The sequence below is a fragment of the Triplophysa rosa genome, linkage group LG8, assembly GCF_024868665.1.
Source record: "Triplophysa rosa linkage group LG8, Trosa_1v2, whole genome shotgun sequence".
In the NCBI taxonomy this organism is placed as follows: domain Eukaryota; kingdom Metazoa; phylum Chordata; class Actinopteri; order Cypriniformes; family Nemacheilidae; genus Triplophysa; species Triplophysa rosa.
In genome coordinates, this window is record NC_079897.1 from 22,325,472 (window position 1) to 22,339,084 (window position 13,613).

General features: G+C 41.1%; 1 protein-coding gene across 4 annotated transcripts in view; it reads left to right on the forward strand.

Annotated features, from left to right (window-relative positions):
• sema6e (sema domain, transmembrane domain (TM), and cytoplasmic domain, (semaphorin) 6E) overlaps window positions 1-13,613 on the forward strand; it is a 119,352-nt gene that overhangs the window by 41,934 nt on the left and 63,805 nt on the right. For all 4 annotated transcript variants that reach the window (XM_057339721.1, XM_057339723.1, XM_057339725.1 and 1 more), the window contains one exon: window positions 8,740-8,870. The gene's annotated coding sequence lies outside the window, so the exon portion shown is untranslated. The remainder of the gene's footprint in view (window positions 1-8,739; window positions 8,871-13,613) is intronic.

The window sequence follows — 13,613 nt, forward strand, 5'->3', positions numbered from 1 at the left end:
GACAGCGAGGAAAACAGAGAGAGGAAGACATGTTTTCCTCTGGATTTTTGCAATTCAGTTGAATAAGTGGATTGCCAAGAAAGTGGGAAAGTTTACAATCAGCCACACAGTCATATTTGATCAGCTTCACAATCGTGTTTTACAACCAGGAAACGGTGTTCTCCTGTGTCCTACAGTTTTGGAAAGTTATTTACTATACTGTTATATAGTATGTGAATTGCTTATAACTGTTGGAACAGCTCATACGTGTTGTGTGCGAATAACTGCTAGAAATTGTCGTATCATGTTGTAGGAGTGAGTCCAACAACAACTTGTGGTATTAGTAGAATTTGTCTTTTGACTTGCTTAGTTTTGGAATGGCACTCAATCTTAAGTGCCATTGTGCATTCGAAGTTCACTTCAGTAATGTTGTTTCGGTTAAGGTGAGAGAAATGGGTAGCCTACAACGTTTTCTTACGTTGGTGAGTGGGATGCCACCTCAGGTTAGATGAAACCATCAGATGTGAGGTGTGTGGGACAAAACTGACAAAACACTCAACTTTTGAAGTATTTATTGGACATAATTATTTGACAAATATCAGAGAATATGGGTTTCATTCAAATATACAAAAAGCATCCAAAACAAAAAGCCAACAGGAAATAAAACATATTCTGAGTACAATTTAATCAGGTAATAATATTTAGTTGATCCTCTCGTGCAGTAATATTTTGTAGCCATTCTCCTGGGAAGCGTTGCGGATCCCAAATTCTATCATTGTTTAAAGATTTTCAGGAATGTGGTTTGGGCCTCTAATCCAGGATTACCTTTGTGCATCTGTGGACATTGTAAACAACAGATAGATGAGAAAAAGGATTGCTTTTTGTGAGGAATGCCCTAAACATGTTTCCTGGCCACACTAAATGATTTTTAGTTTTTTTTTTTTTTAGAGACAAATACGAAAAATAACAAATCCCAGTTCACAGCTTCTCTCTTTTCTTTGTTAGCTTTGCGCTTCAGCCTGGGGATCTTTCTGTTCTGAAGCACAACAGTGATTTCAGAGAAAATAAAACAAATTTGATGAAAATCTAAATTTCTGTCTTAAAGGAACGGTTCACCCTAGAATTACATTTTTGCCATAATTTACTTACCCTCATGCCGTCTAGGTGTACTTCATGTAATGCAAGTGAATGGAGACCCAGTGACCCTACAAAAAGCGCAATTGGCGAGAACCAATGAGATTCAAATGGTGAAAACATTGCTGCTTCACAGCGCTTGAATCTCATTGGTTGTCATAAGTCTTGTAACCACTAGAACCAATGAGATTCAAAAGATGAGGTTCGTTGAGCCTGCGTGTGGCCATTTTGAGTGAGAACAGTGATAATCTTGTTTACATCCAAACGTGACTAAATAAACTCAAAATAATAATTGTTTGCTCACAAATGTATCGCGTCATGAGCCCTGGAGCTGTTTTATGCTGGATTTATGTGCTTTTTGGAGTGACTCACTGGGTCTCTTTTCACTTGCATTACAAAGCCAGGAACAACCAGGATTTGGATTATTATTACTCCAAATGTGTTTGCCAGAAGACAGGAAGACATGTACACCTAGGACGGCATGAGGGTGAGTAAATTATGGCAAAAATGTCATTCTGGGGTGAACTGTTCCTTTGAGGACTAATTTTAAGTTTCTTTCTTGCATGCTTTTTCCATAGGGGGGTATGGGTGCTGTGTGCATTTAGATTGAACTTCATCCCTGATCAGAACCAGATGTGTTCAGACCAGCTTTAGTCAGTAACATTGAAGTAGATTTAAGGGGCCATATAATCTATAGGGGGTTGTTCTTATAGTTTGTGTACTCTGTGTTAAATTCATTTTCACATGCCTTGAAATTACATTTTATTGTGTTTTGCAACATTGTAAATTTGCTCTAAAAGATTCAAGTAGACACATGCTTTAAAACTTATAGATGTATTTTAAATATGGTCAAAAGTCTGCAAAAATGTGAGTTTTTTTAGCTACTACACCTAGCCCTAATAGGTGGTCTTACGTTCGCTGTTATCAATACCGTGGAGATTCCCGAGTGACCCATTTCTGCAGCTTATTTTACATAAATGTCTAGACAGACTGGGGCAGTCGAGAACTGTAGAGTATGTCTGCCTTGTACATCAAAAACAAGTCCTGTTTTCCATATGTCGCCTTTAAAACCTGCACAGAAACATCTTTGGGGTGAAGTGATTGTGTTGAACACACTCGAGGTCTGAGGAACAGATTTCCATTTTTAACTTTCCTGCAGAGGAAATATTGTTGTCCGGACGGAAATTACTGGCTGCTCGAATTAATGACTTGGTGAGGCGGTTTTTCCTGCTGTCAGAAAATCTTCACCTGAATGAGCAAATGCCCCCTGCCTCCGTTTCCTGTGCGGCGTGTGGTTCTGTGTTTAAATCCCTGATGCTTAAGTCTGCGTTTGTGGCATCATTGGCGTTTCCATTTGACAATTTTAAAAGCAGTGCGCCGTCCTCAGGATCATAAATCAAAAGTTGACGTCACCGTAATTTTTTACTCAATCAAATGTCAGGGAGAACTTCTAATAGGCAATTTTTAATTTAGTCTCCATCTCGCCCTTTTTTGCCAGTCTCTCCTGAGTGCCTGTGACATGCCATAGTTTGATTTAGTCGTCACCCGACAGAAGCATACATCACCCCTGCTCTTTCCATAAAACACAGCCTTATTTAAACATTCATCATCTTTTATTCCATCATTCACTCTTTTCTGGCACTTGCTCTCCTATTTCATTCCCTTCTTTCTCTTGGTTCACCCACACCTCATTGTTCACATTTCTTGCGTCTCTGTGGAAGGCATAGGTGTTTCTGGAGCCTGCGTGATGTGGCATTTAATAAAGACGTGCGGTGGGTTGCCAGATTGTCAATTTTTGTATGCCGCTTGTGGCTTTCAGTGTGATTAATGTGCAGAGATGCCATTATATTGCTCTCGAGCTTGGCCTTACCCACGCTGCCGTTGGCCACTCGCCCGGGGGGTTCTGACGGTGCCTTTTATTTTAGATACAAATAGTTACATTTTGTGGCTGCTGCGTCTGAACCACCAGCTTCTTTTTGCGTGTTGGCTGTTTGTTGATGCTGCAGTCTCAGCATCTAGAAGTAAAGGTGTGGAAGTTTAGGAAACGGCGAGAATGCTGGGTCAGTAAGTGTGTTCAATGTTTCTTTTGAAGAATCGGTGAACAGGATAAGAATTTAAAGGTGCCGTATTTTACACTTTTACATAATGGCTACATACATACAACTCGCTGTTGTTTGGAAATGTGTAAAATAAATCTACTTTCTCATGATATGTGCCCTTTGATATAAGCAAACAACATCAATCAACCTGCCGCTGATGAAACGGGTGGTGATGCAAGTGGGTCAAGGCATCGCTGAAAGGCCACATGTCACCTGACAAGGATGGAACAGCGGGACTCCTGTGGTCACAGAGAAAAGATATGTCAGGGTCACTGTGAGCAAGACCAGCAAGAGAAAGATGGCACGAGGAGAGAGAGAGAGCGCAGGTGCAGCACAGGGAGAGAAACTAAGCCAGCCTTGACCGTTACTGGCTATCACATGTGTCCTGGAAGTCAGAGCTTAGTGCATGTGGCATCATTTTGATGGTTTTCACGTAGCAGTGAATGTGTCTGCTATTTAACTGACAAATTGTTGTTTTTGTAACACATTTTACTGAGAAAGAAAAAACAAGAAGACATTTGTAAGAGAAGGAAAGTGAAGGGAGAGATACAGTGGTCTGTTTGTGTCTGACCCGTCTGTCCGTTCCCACGGTATGAGGAGGAGGAAGAACTGACCCTGGACAAGTTCTGCCCCTTCATCCTTCTCTCTCTCTCTCTCTCTCTCTCTCTCTCTCTCTCTCTCTCTCTCTCTCTCTCTCTCTCTCTCTCTCTTTCTCACACACACACACACACACAAAGAATATGGACACGTCCATGGCATTAATAATTTGATTTAAGCATTTAGATTATTTTTATAGATTAATTTAATAATTCTATAATTGCATGTACAACAGCAAAGTCAGCTTTATCATTGTTTTGTTCAGGGTTTATTCAAATATTAAATATATTTCTTTGATTGTGGTCTGTTACTATCTAGCAAAAAAACATCAGATATCCATCAGTCCATCATTTCTGTTATTCTTTCTTTTGGCTTGTGTTTGTTGTTTAGTTGCAATTTGTTAGAAGTCTGTCCTTTGATTTCGCGAACAGAGGGATCTCAGTATCTTCAAACTGCGGTTTGTGAGCTCCGTATCTTTTATTTTTATTCTGATAAGCACTGAGTGGATAATTAGACAGAAATTCTTAGACCGGGGCAAAAGTTTATTTTCAGTATACTGATTAACCGAACACGGGGTTAAACAAGTGTTAAATAAAAACAGGTATCACAGGGTGAATGTAGCCATGAAATGTAAATGTCCAGTGCTTATTGAGCAAACAAGTTAAAATGTTGTGTTGTGTGATTTCTGTGCGTGTTCTTACGTTTGTATCACAAAAATGTACCCCTGTTCTGATATTTGGATCGATCATTTGCGTTTGTATATTTTGGTTCATGTTCTTGCTCAGACGTGTGTGGTATTTGGTTCAGTGTCTTACAGGATCAGCAGTCTGATGCAGCGTTAGCCTCGCTGTTTTTTCTGGCCACAGCATTTAAATCTTTTGGAGGAAGGGACGAACTCGCACTCTCTCACTTCTTGTTTCTCTGTGATAAATTATACATGAAAAGTCAGTGAGTGTCGCCATCAGCCATACCAGATCAGACTTCTCATTGCAGAAAAAAGAACAAACACATCACAGTAGCATGAGAGATAAATAGAAAGACAGAACGACAGAGAGGTCATACTGGAAGAAAGTGGAATTGGTTGAACTTTATTGCCCCTGTGTTTGCACAAATAGGAGTTTTGTTTTGTCGTTTTTTATTATGTCTCACGTCATTTGCTGATGCTCCTTTTGGTCAATTTTAGGTGAACCCCTCTACAAAATAGTGAATTGCTTAGTAAATATCCATCCATGGCATTTATTGTGTATTTCATCATCGTTTTAGTATTCATTTTGAGAGAAAATTATGAAAAGCCAACAATTATAAGAATTTCCAAAATTTGGTTGGTTTGGCACGAAATTCATTTGAGGTTTATAATGACAGACTTTACTAATTCTGAGTGAGCTATTCCTTCATGGAGGGCTGCATGTTTTTATAGTCTATGGTGTGTGTGCGTGCGTGCGTACGTGTGGATAACAGAAGACTGCGACTAATCAATATTTCCACTCCAAGGTGAACTCTAATATGGGTAATTTATCTGGCATCAGCTCAGACGCACGCACACAAATAACCTCAACAATTCGCCACTTTTATCTCAACAGCCGCAACCACAGGCCACATCTTAAGCTGTAAAGAATCATATAAAATTCAATGGCAAATCAATGATCATCTTTTTATAACAAAGCCTTTAATATAAATGACCAGCATTCCTGGAACACGAATACAGATGTCTTCAAATTCTCACATGCTTTGCTTTGGCTAGATTGTGTTATGTTTATCTGAACTGCGATGATAGTACATTTTTTTATTTATTTCGTAGATCAAGCATTAGTCACGGCCATCGGTGCACAAATTACTCAAGCACACCTTGCGCAACGCGCATCAAGCAAAATAATATTTTCACCGGCGTTCAGCTAATGTCAGGATTGCTATTTGAATGCGCAATCATGAGCAATGTTCTCTCCGGCTGACAGTGGTTGATCGCCCGTAATTGAAAGCGTTCCCTCGCAGAGTGTTCCGGAAGGTCCAGTATATTACCATGCGGCGCGTGGTCCCTCACCCTTTTCCATTTCCCTGCTGAAAGTCAACGATTAATCTGATTAGTGATCTATCAGCTGAAAGTTCTGCCTCCTGGCTTTAATGGTCAATGCCCAGGCCTGGTCTGAATTATTAACAGTTCCATTCCTGGAGACCAGGGACAATTCATCTCCAAACAGAGACGAAATGAAATAAAGGGATGGGTTGGCCAAAGTGGACACTAACAAACACATGGTGGAATTGAAAGTAGGACACACATACACACATTTGGAGGAAGAAATCATTTTCATGTAGCGGTAAAGAGAAGACAGATGAAACATGTACTATAGTGTGGGTGTTTTAGATTAAAGAAGCACTTTACCCCAAAATGAAAATTGTCACTGACGCCAGCCATTCCAAACCTGTGTGACTTTCTTTTAGTGGAACACAAAAGGAGAAATATTTTCTGACATCAATTTGATTTCAGCAAAAATGAGCAGTGAATAATGAATTTTCGGTGAGTGAGTAAATAATGAGAAAATTGTTATTATTTGACAAGAAAAGTCCATTTGGAGTCTAGAGAACGCTGTAGGCAGGCTGTGTAGGCAGCTCACTGGGTCTTAAAACAAAGCATAACTGTGCATCTACACCTCATATGAATGAAACACGGTCCTAAATTTAATTCTAATCCCGAGTTTAAATCTCCTTTTGCTCAGCAGTGACAAACTAGATCAGCATGTCTGTGTGTGAAGACCAGCCCCCATTTTAGGACAATAATCACATTGTAAAACATAAACGGCTGACGCTCAGCTGAAATTGATTACGGACAACACCCCCAGCTATCTAAATGGAAAGGTATTGTAGACTTAAATTATGACATTTTAACCACGTCTTTACAAACAAGGACATCCCAACAGACAGTTCACCCAAATATGAACATTCCGTCTTCGTTTCTTTACCCTCTTGTCATTTCAAACCTGTGTGACCTTCTCCTGCAGAACACAAAAAAGATATTTTAAAGAATGGTGGTAACCGAATGACGGCGATACCCATTGACTGGCTTTGGTTTTGTGTCCATGCAATAGAAGTGAATGGGTACCGCCGTTGTCCGGTTACAAACATTCATCAAAATATCTGCAGGATAAAGTAAGTCATACAGGAAGGGAAAAGAGGACCGTCCCTTTAAAGGTAGATCCAAAGGCGAATTTCAGCCCATCCCTTGCGAAAGTTGTAACAGGTGTATCGCAATAAAAAGAGTACTCTTGAGAGAAGCGTAATAGAGTTTGAATGGATTTGATAGAATTGGATTGTTTCAAGATGCAGTACAGATCAAACACTGTCATGGCCATTAGATCACACACTCCGAGTCAATGCTGGGGTCAAAGCAAGATTGCCGGTAAATCACGACACACACAAACACATCACTTAATGTGTGATTCAGCCACGAGGGAATCTACCGGCATCAGGCTATTTCGACACTGTTGTCCTTTTTTTTATCCTCTAGTTCATATTTCCATGCTGCAACTCGCTCTAACCAGAGCGTGTATTGATTTTATTGCAGTGTAACTTCATGCTTGGGTAGTTACATTAGCTTCATTTCAAATGAGCTGTGTTTGATAGATTTGCTCGTCAAAAAGCCAATGACATCCACTAGCCAAAGCAGAATGAACTGCCATTTCACTCCCTGCAGCGTACAGCGATAAACACCGAATAATATTGTTTGTGTGCGGGTAAATTCAGTGCGTTCTTCGCAGAAGCTGACAAACGCCGGCATGAGGGACGCTATTTTAAAACCAGCATCTCGCAGTTCGTGTTATAAAATGGATCGGGCTGATTGTGTGTGCAGATTGTGGGTCCGTGATAATACACAACATAGTAACGGCAAAGATGTTTATTTCTTTTTTGCCTATCTACCTCTAGCTCCTATATCACTGTGTAGCAGCCAAAGAGAGGCCAATTTGGAAAAAAAGCTGAACTACTCTCACGCTACTGTAGCAGTTTTTGATTCTTCCAACGCAGCTAGATAAGGAATGTGTTTGTATTTTGCTAAGGTTTGTTTTGTTCGTTCTGCCTCTGTAGCGTAAAGCAAATAGTCGAGTTCAACCACCGGTTTCGGGCTTATGAGGAATGCCTGTACCCCCCTACCCCGTCCATCCCCCTGGGTTAGTATGTGGTGGGGGTTGTGAGTGGGCGAGTTGTGCAAAAGCCCGTGCATGAACGTGCTATAACTCACTAGCGGTTAGAGAGGCTAACCGCGGTCAGAATGTGATAGCCTTGCACAAATGTGTTCCTGGAAACGCAGTCGATCCCCACCAGCCTCACCAGGGGTTTTAAAGATGCAGGAGTATGGAATTCCAGGACCGGTTAATTGAATCCGTGATTCAGTCTCGCTGACGGGTACCACAGTCAGATTATTTTTTGCATTAGGGCTGCCCAGATGTATTAAACCCTTATAAAAGTTTAATGTTTTCCTGGCAGGAACCGCACGACGGTAATGGATGGATGGTTAGATAGATGCACACATTGTATACATGCGTGGCGGTATTTTTTGTGTGTACAACACAAATGGCTTCCAGGACTTTCTTGTTGTTTTTGACAACAGCGGGTTAATGAGTTTCAAAAGTGCGCTATGGCTTTCTTTACTCCATACACAGATGGGAGAGCAGTTCTCAAGTAGAAACATCTGGTCCTGTTTAGAGTTATGCGGCGTGCGTTTATGTGAGCGAGATTTTTTTTTTAAAGCAGAGTATAAGAGGATTTTTTCCTGAACAGTTTGAGTTCTGAATCTTCCTCTTTGTGGGTCACAGACCGGTTCACATCTCCTGCCAACATGAGTCACCTACAAACCAGCGGTTATTACTCTACGAATCTGTAACACAGCCAGATCCAAATATACTTATGTCCTTTTCTTTCTCTCTTTCTTTGTCTTTTTCAGGATCTAGACTGCCAAGATTTTTCCCTTTTGAAGGTGTTGCCCCAGTTCCCTCCTCAGCGACACCCATCTGAGGTAAAGCGGGACCACATATCCTCAGATTCCCCTACTGGTCGTCTGCTCAAAGGACAACAGTGAGTATCTAGTTCACCGTCTCTTTATTTACAGTGTTTCGGGTTTCCTGCCTGTCATCATGGACACGCCAGTTCATATTTCCTCTCATCGTCATGGCAGACAGAATCAATTTTAGACACAGCATTTTACAGAGATGCAGCATTGGTTAGAGATCAGCAGAACTAACAAACGCAGATCGACCTGTCAGAGCCGATGCAACCCACGCCAGCCGGATCGCATCCGTAGATTGCATCGCTAAGGAAACGTGACCGATGCCTGTCAGTCATGTAGGAGCTGCTGATCTAAAATCAGTGTTCCGGTGCCATGTTATGGCAATTTATAGTGACCAGACGTTCCTTTTAAATTGGGGCCTTCACAGCTTTATGAGCCGTGTCCCATGTATTTAGATTAAGTGCTATAAATAAATGCCTTAAAGTGACACCACAGTAAATCACACTGTTTCTGTCTGAAGCATTCAGCAGCTGTGTAACATTTGTAGCATTTGTAGCGGGCGGGCTATATAGTTTTCTGACTCGATAAGATATCTAAGATACGAAATATAATACATGTATTTGCAAACCCTTACGAAAATTAACCATGTTTTTTTTTGTGATACAAGTGTAGTAACCATGTTTTTTTGGTGCATTGGTTACTTGGGGGAAAACCATGGTTTTACTACAGTAACCATCGTTTACTATGGTTTTTACAAAAAACATGGTTTTCAAAACCATGGTTATTTTGTGATAACCATTGTTTTACTACTGTAACCATGTTTTTTTTATTTTAACTGTAGTAAAACCATGGTTTTTCAATTTTAACTGTAGTAAAACCATGGTAAATTTTCCTAAGGGAATGTCAAACAATTTCTTTGAGTCATCTTAGTCATATTCTTCAGCGAGAGGCAAGTAAGCAAAACATCTAACTTGGAATTCAATATCCAAATCGAGTATGAATGGGACTTGATCGAGATACTTTTCTCTTAATCTTTCCTATGTCACACCACAAGACGGTTTAGCAAAAACGCTCAAAAACAAACAAACGAAGTGTTGACTAATTCAGTGCTACCTTATAGTTATGAAACTTCAGACTCATTCATTTCTCCAGATTCCTCCACATTTGACGTTATAATGTCAAAATAGGTTATTACCAATGGCAATGTGAATGTTTGCAAAATTACCACGAATAATATATTAATTATGATAGTATTGCTTGATCTGCCGTTGGCGACTTGGTCGTGATGCACTTTTCTTTTTATTGTTTTGAGTCTGTTCTGAATTAAAGGTCCAATGTACAAAATTTAGCAGTGGTGAGGTTGCGAGTTACAACCAACAGCTCACTCCACCCCTCCCCCTCCTTTTCGAAGCACTACGGTGGCTCTCACAGGACAAAAATGTTGACACATTTTCGCTTCTTTGCCGAAGGAAATAACGTATTTATGAAATGCGCTCTGTAGAGCAGTTTGTCCTTTTAGAGCTACTGTAGAAACAACATGGCGAATTCTATGCAAGGGGACCCGCATTGTGTGTAGATAGAAACAGCTCATTCTAAGGTAATAAAAACATAACGCTTCTTTATGTAAGGCCTTTATACATCTCTGAAGACATAGTTATGTATATATTAAGCTGCATTTCTGTCGATAGATCCTCAAAAAATTTGCACACTGGACCTTTAAAACAGTACTTTACCTTAAAAACACAAGGACAGATTTGATTTCTTGTTTGCCAAATTAAAGCGCTAGCACATTAGCACACATACAATAGCCACACGTTTTGGTACTATATTTTAAATAATGGTCATCTTTTAACACAGTGACTGCCATACTGAACCACACTACTCTACATACATGAACTCGTTGTAGAGAACATATGACGGATGTTTGACACACAATGAAATGGCCTTTGTTTTTCTGCTCACACTTTTGGCTAAAACTGCCTTCACATCAGCACCATTTGCACCACAAAGCAAGCACTCTCATTCTAGATTTCCCTCTGTCCACTCTTCTGTCCTGGAAGCTGCCTTTTGAGTCAAATGCCACAGAGGACTGCTCGGGGTGGTATTCAGTAGAATAGCATCACACTGTTTATCCTGAAGCTTCTCTTTGTGTTGTGTATGATCTAATATAGAGTCGAGTCCTGCAGGAGGAGGGGTGCCACTGGTTATGGTGGTACTTTTTGACACATTTGATGAGAAGACTTATGGAAAGCAGAACTTGTTGTGCCCTTATTTGTGGAAACTCAAATTATTGAATGTGTTTTTCAAGTCGTTTAGTTGAATTGGAGTTTGCATGAAAATATACGATCTTTTCCACATTTTTCAAATGGGTCAAACATTACCAAAATTGGGTGTATTGAACATTTTTAACATTATTATCGTTTATTGCATTTCCTGGTATTCAGATCGTAGTGTGTTGCCATCTACTTGTCTCTTTGTCTAATGTAGGACGGTTTAATAGTCTTGCTCTTGTGTGTTCTGTCTCATTCTTGCCCACCACAGCGGGGGGCTACAGCGCATAGCGAAGCTCACCCAACGAATAGGAGATTTTACAGCAAGTGCCCGAAACAGTACTTTGAGTACGAAGACAATTATTAGACTGTTTGTGTGCTGTTCAAGGACTTTTTCAAAGGGTCCACATAATCTCTCTTGAGTTTTATAAATGAAAACTCTATTATAATGATGAGACTTGGAGCGATAGCACAGTTCTGGAGTGAGCCGGGATTTAGCATTTACTTAATCGTGCATTTAAAGTGGCCTGTGTAGGATTTATACAAACAGTCCCTCAAGTTCAACTCCTTGTCCCCCCCATCAGTAACCGCATTTCTGATTGGTTCCTCTGTACTCCAGGAGGGAAACACTTGGCTGCTCAGAAATGGCTCGGGGTTAAATTCTCTTTTCACCGGGAGATTGGCACTCCAATCATTTCTGGTTACTGGTATGCTTCCCTAACTAGCAGTTTCGCTAGTTATTTTCTGTGTGTTTTTCAGTGCACCCGTGCATGCGTGTGTTTGTCTCCCGGGGCCTGTTTGAGATTGAGCTTCAGTGCCCTGAGACTAACTGGCAGGAGGAAGCAGATGGCTCCAAGGAGGGGTGACCCTGCAGCAGCTCTCTGACTCTGACAGAATCATGTCCTCCTGAGCCACACATGCCTCGCTTCTGTAATCCTGACAGATACCCGGACACGCGCACACACCCGCTCATCCTCGTATTTGCTGTATCTCTGTAATCCATATGGCTGCCCCTCCTCGTGTCTTGCTATAACAGCCAGTGATGGGTAACCGTGGGATTATACTGTACTCAGTCACATTGACACACTAACTTTAAATAATATAGACCGCATTGAACAAACTCGCACGTATCGGCGCTGACTGAAAGAAGCAAGGACAGATTTGGAGATCGAGAGCTTATTAAAGGCTCAAGCCATCGAGAGTATAAATCTATACTGAAGAATAGCCCCTAAAAATATTTTTGTTCCAAGACGCACGAAAAGCCTGAAGGTGTCTAGTTCAAATTTTTTAGTCTTGTTATTTATTATCCAACTAAACACAGTGACACCTTGCAGCGTTCTTGCACAAAACCTTCCCAAGATCTGACTGGAATATAATCATAATCCCCCTGCAATCTCACAGATCATTTCGGAAATGCAGCCCCCATAACTGCAGCGCGTGTGTGCACAAAAGTAATTATGGGCTGTTGCTGGTATCAGCAGGAAGGTGGTGAGTGAAAAGCTTTCTCACGGTCCATTGTTATTCTGCAACAGCGCAGCATTAAGTGGGGTATTGATCTTCTGATGTGATGCATCCGTCGGGATTCACCCACTGCTGATCCAGGATCAGGTCTGTCAGTCCTGGATGTCTCTCACCCGCCTGCTTTGAGACAATCACAGCCACCACAGAGCGAGAGGCAGGAGCTGTTGTGCGTTGGCGTGTATTTCAATGTGAACCTGGCCAAAAAACAACAATCAGCACTAAAGCTTTTTTCAACTTGAAACTTACGTGCATGTGTGCTTGGCCACAAATCTCACTGAGCTGTCTCTTCTGTTTTCGAGATGTGCTGTGAAGAACACAGGATTCCTCTGTCTCGCTCTCGTTACCTCATGCAGAACCTGTCTTACTCTCGTTACCTCATGCAGAACCTGTCTTACTCTCTTTACCTCATGCAAAACCTGTGTTTCTCTTTGCCTTATGTAGAACATGTCTCACTTATACCTCCTGCAGAACCTGTCTTGCTCTGCCTCATGAAGAACCTGTCTTACTCTGCCTCACGCAGAACCTGTCTTACTCTCTTTACCTCATGCAAAATCTGTTTCTCTTTGCCTTATGTAGAACCTGTCTCACTTATACCTCCTGCAGAACCTGTCTTGCTCTGCCTCATGCAGAACCTGTCTTACTCTCTTTACCTCATGCAAAATCTGTTTCTCTTTGCCTTATGTAGAACCTGTCTCACTTATACCTCCTGCAGAACCTGTCTCACTTTTTACCTCATGCAGAACCCATGTCTCTCTTTAACTCATGCAAGATCTGTTTCTTTCCCCCTTATTTCTCTTAACGTCACGCAGAACATGTCTCACTCTTTATCTCCCTAAGAACTTTTCTCACTCTCTTTACCTCGTGCAAAACCTGTGTTTCTCTTTGCCTTATGTAGAACCTGTCTCACTTTTTACCTCACGCAGAACCCGTGTCTCTCTTTACCTCATGCAAAATCTGTGTTTCTCATTCCCTAATGCAGAACCTCTCTCTCTCTCTCTCTCTCTCTCTCTCTCTCTCTCT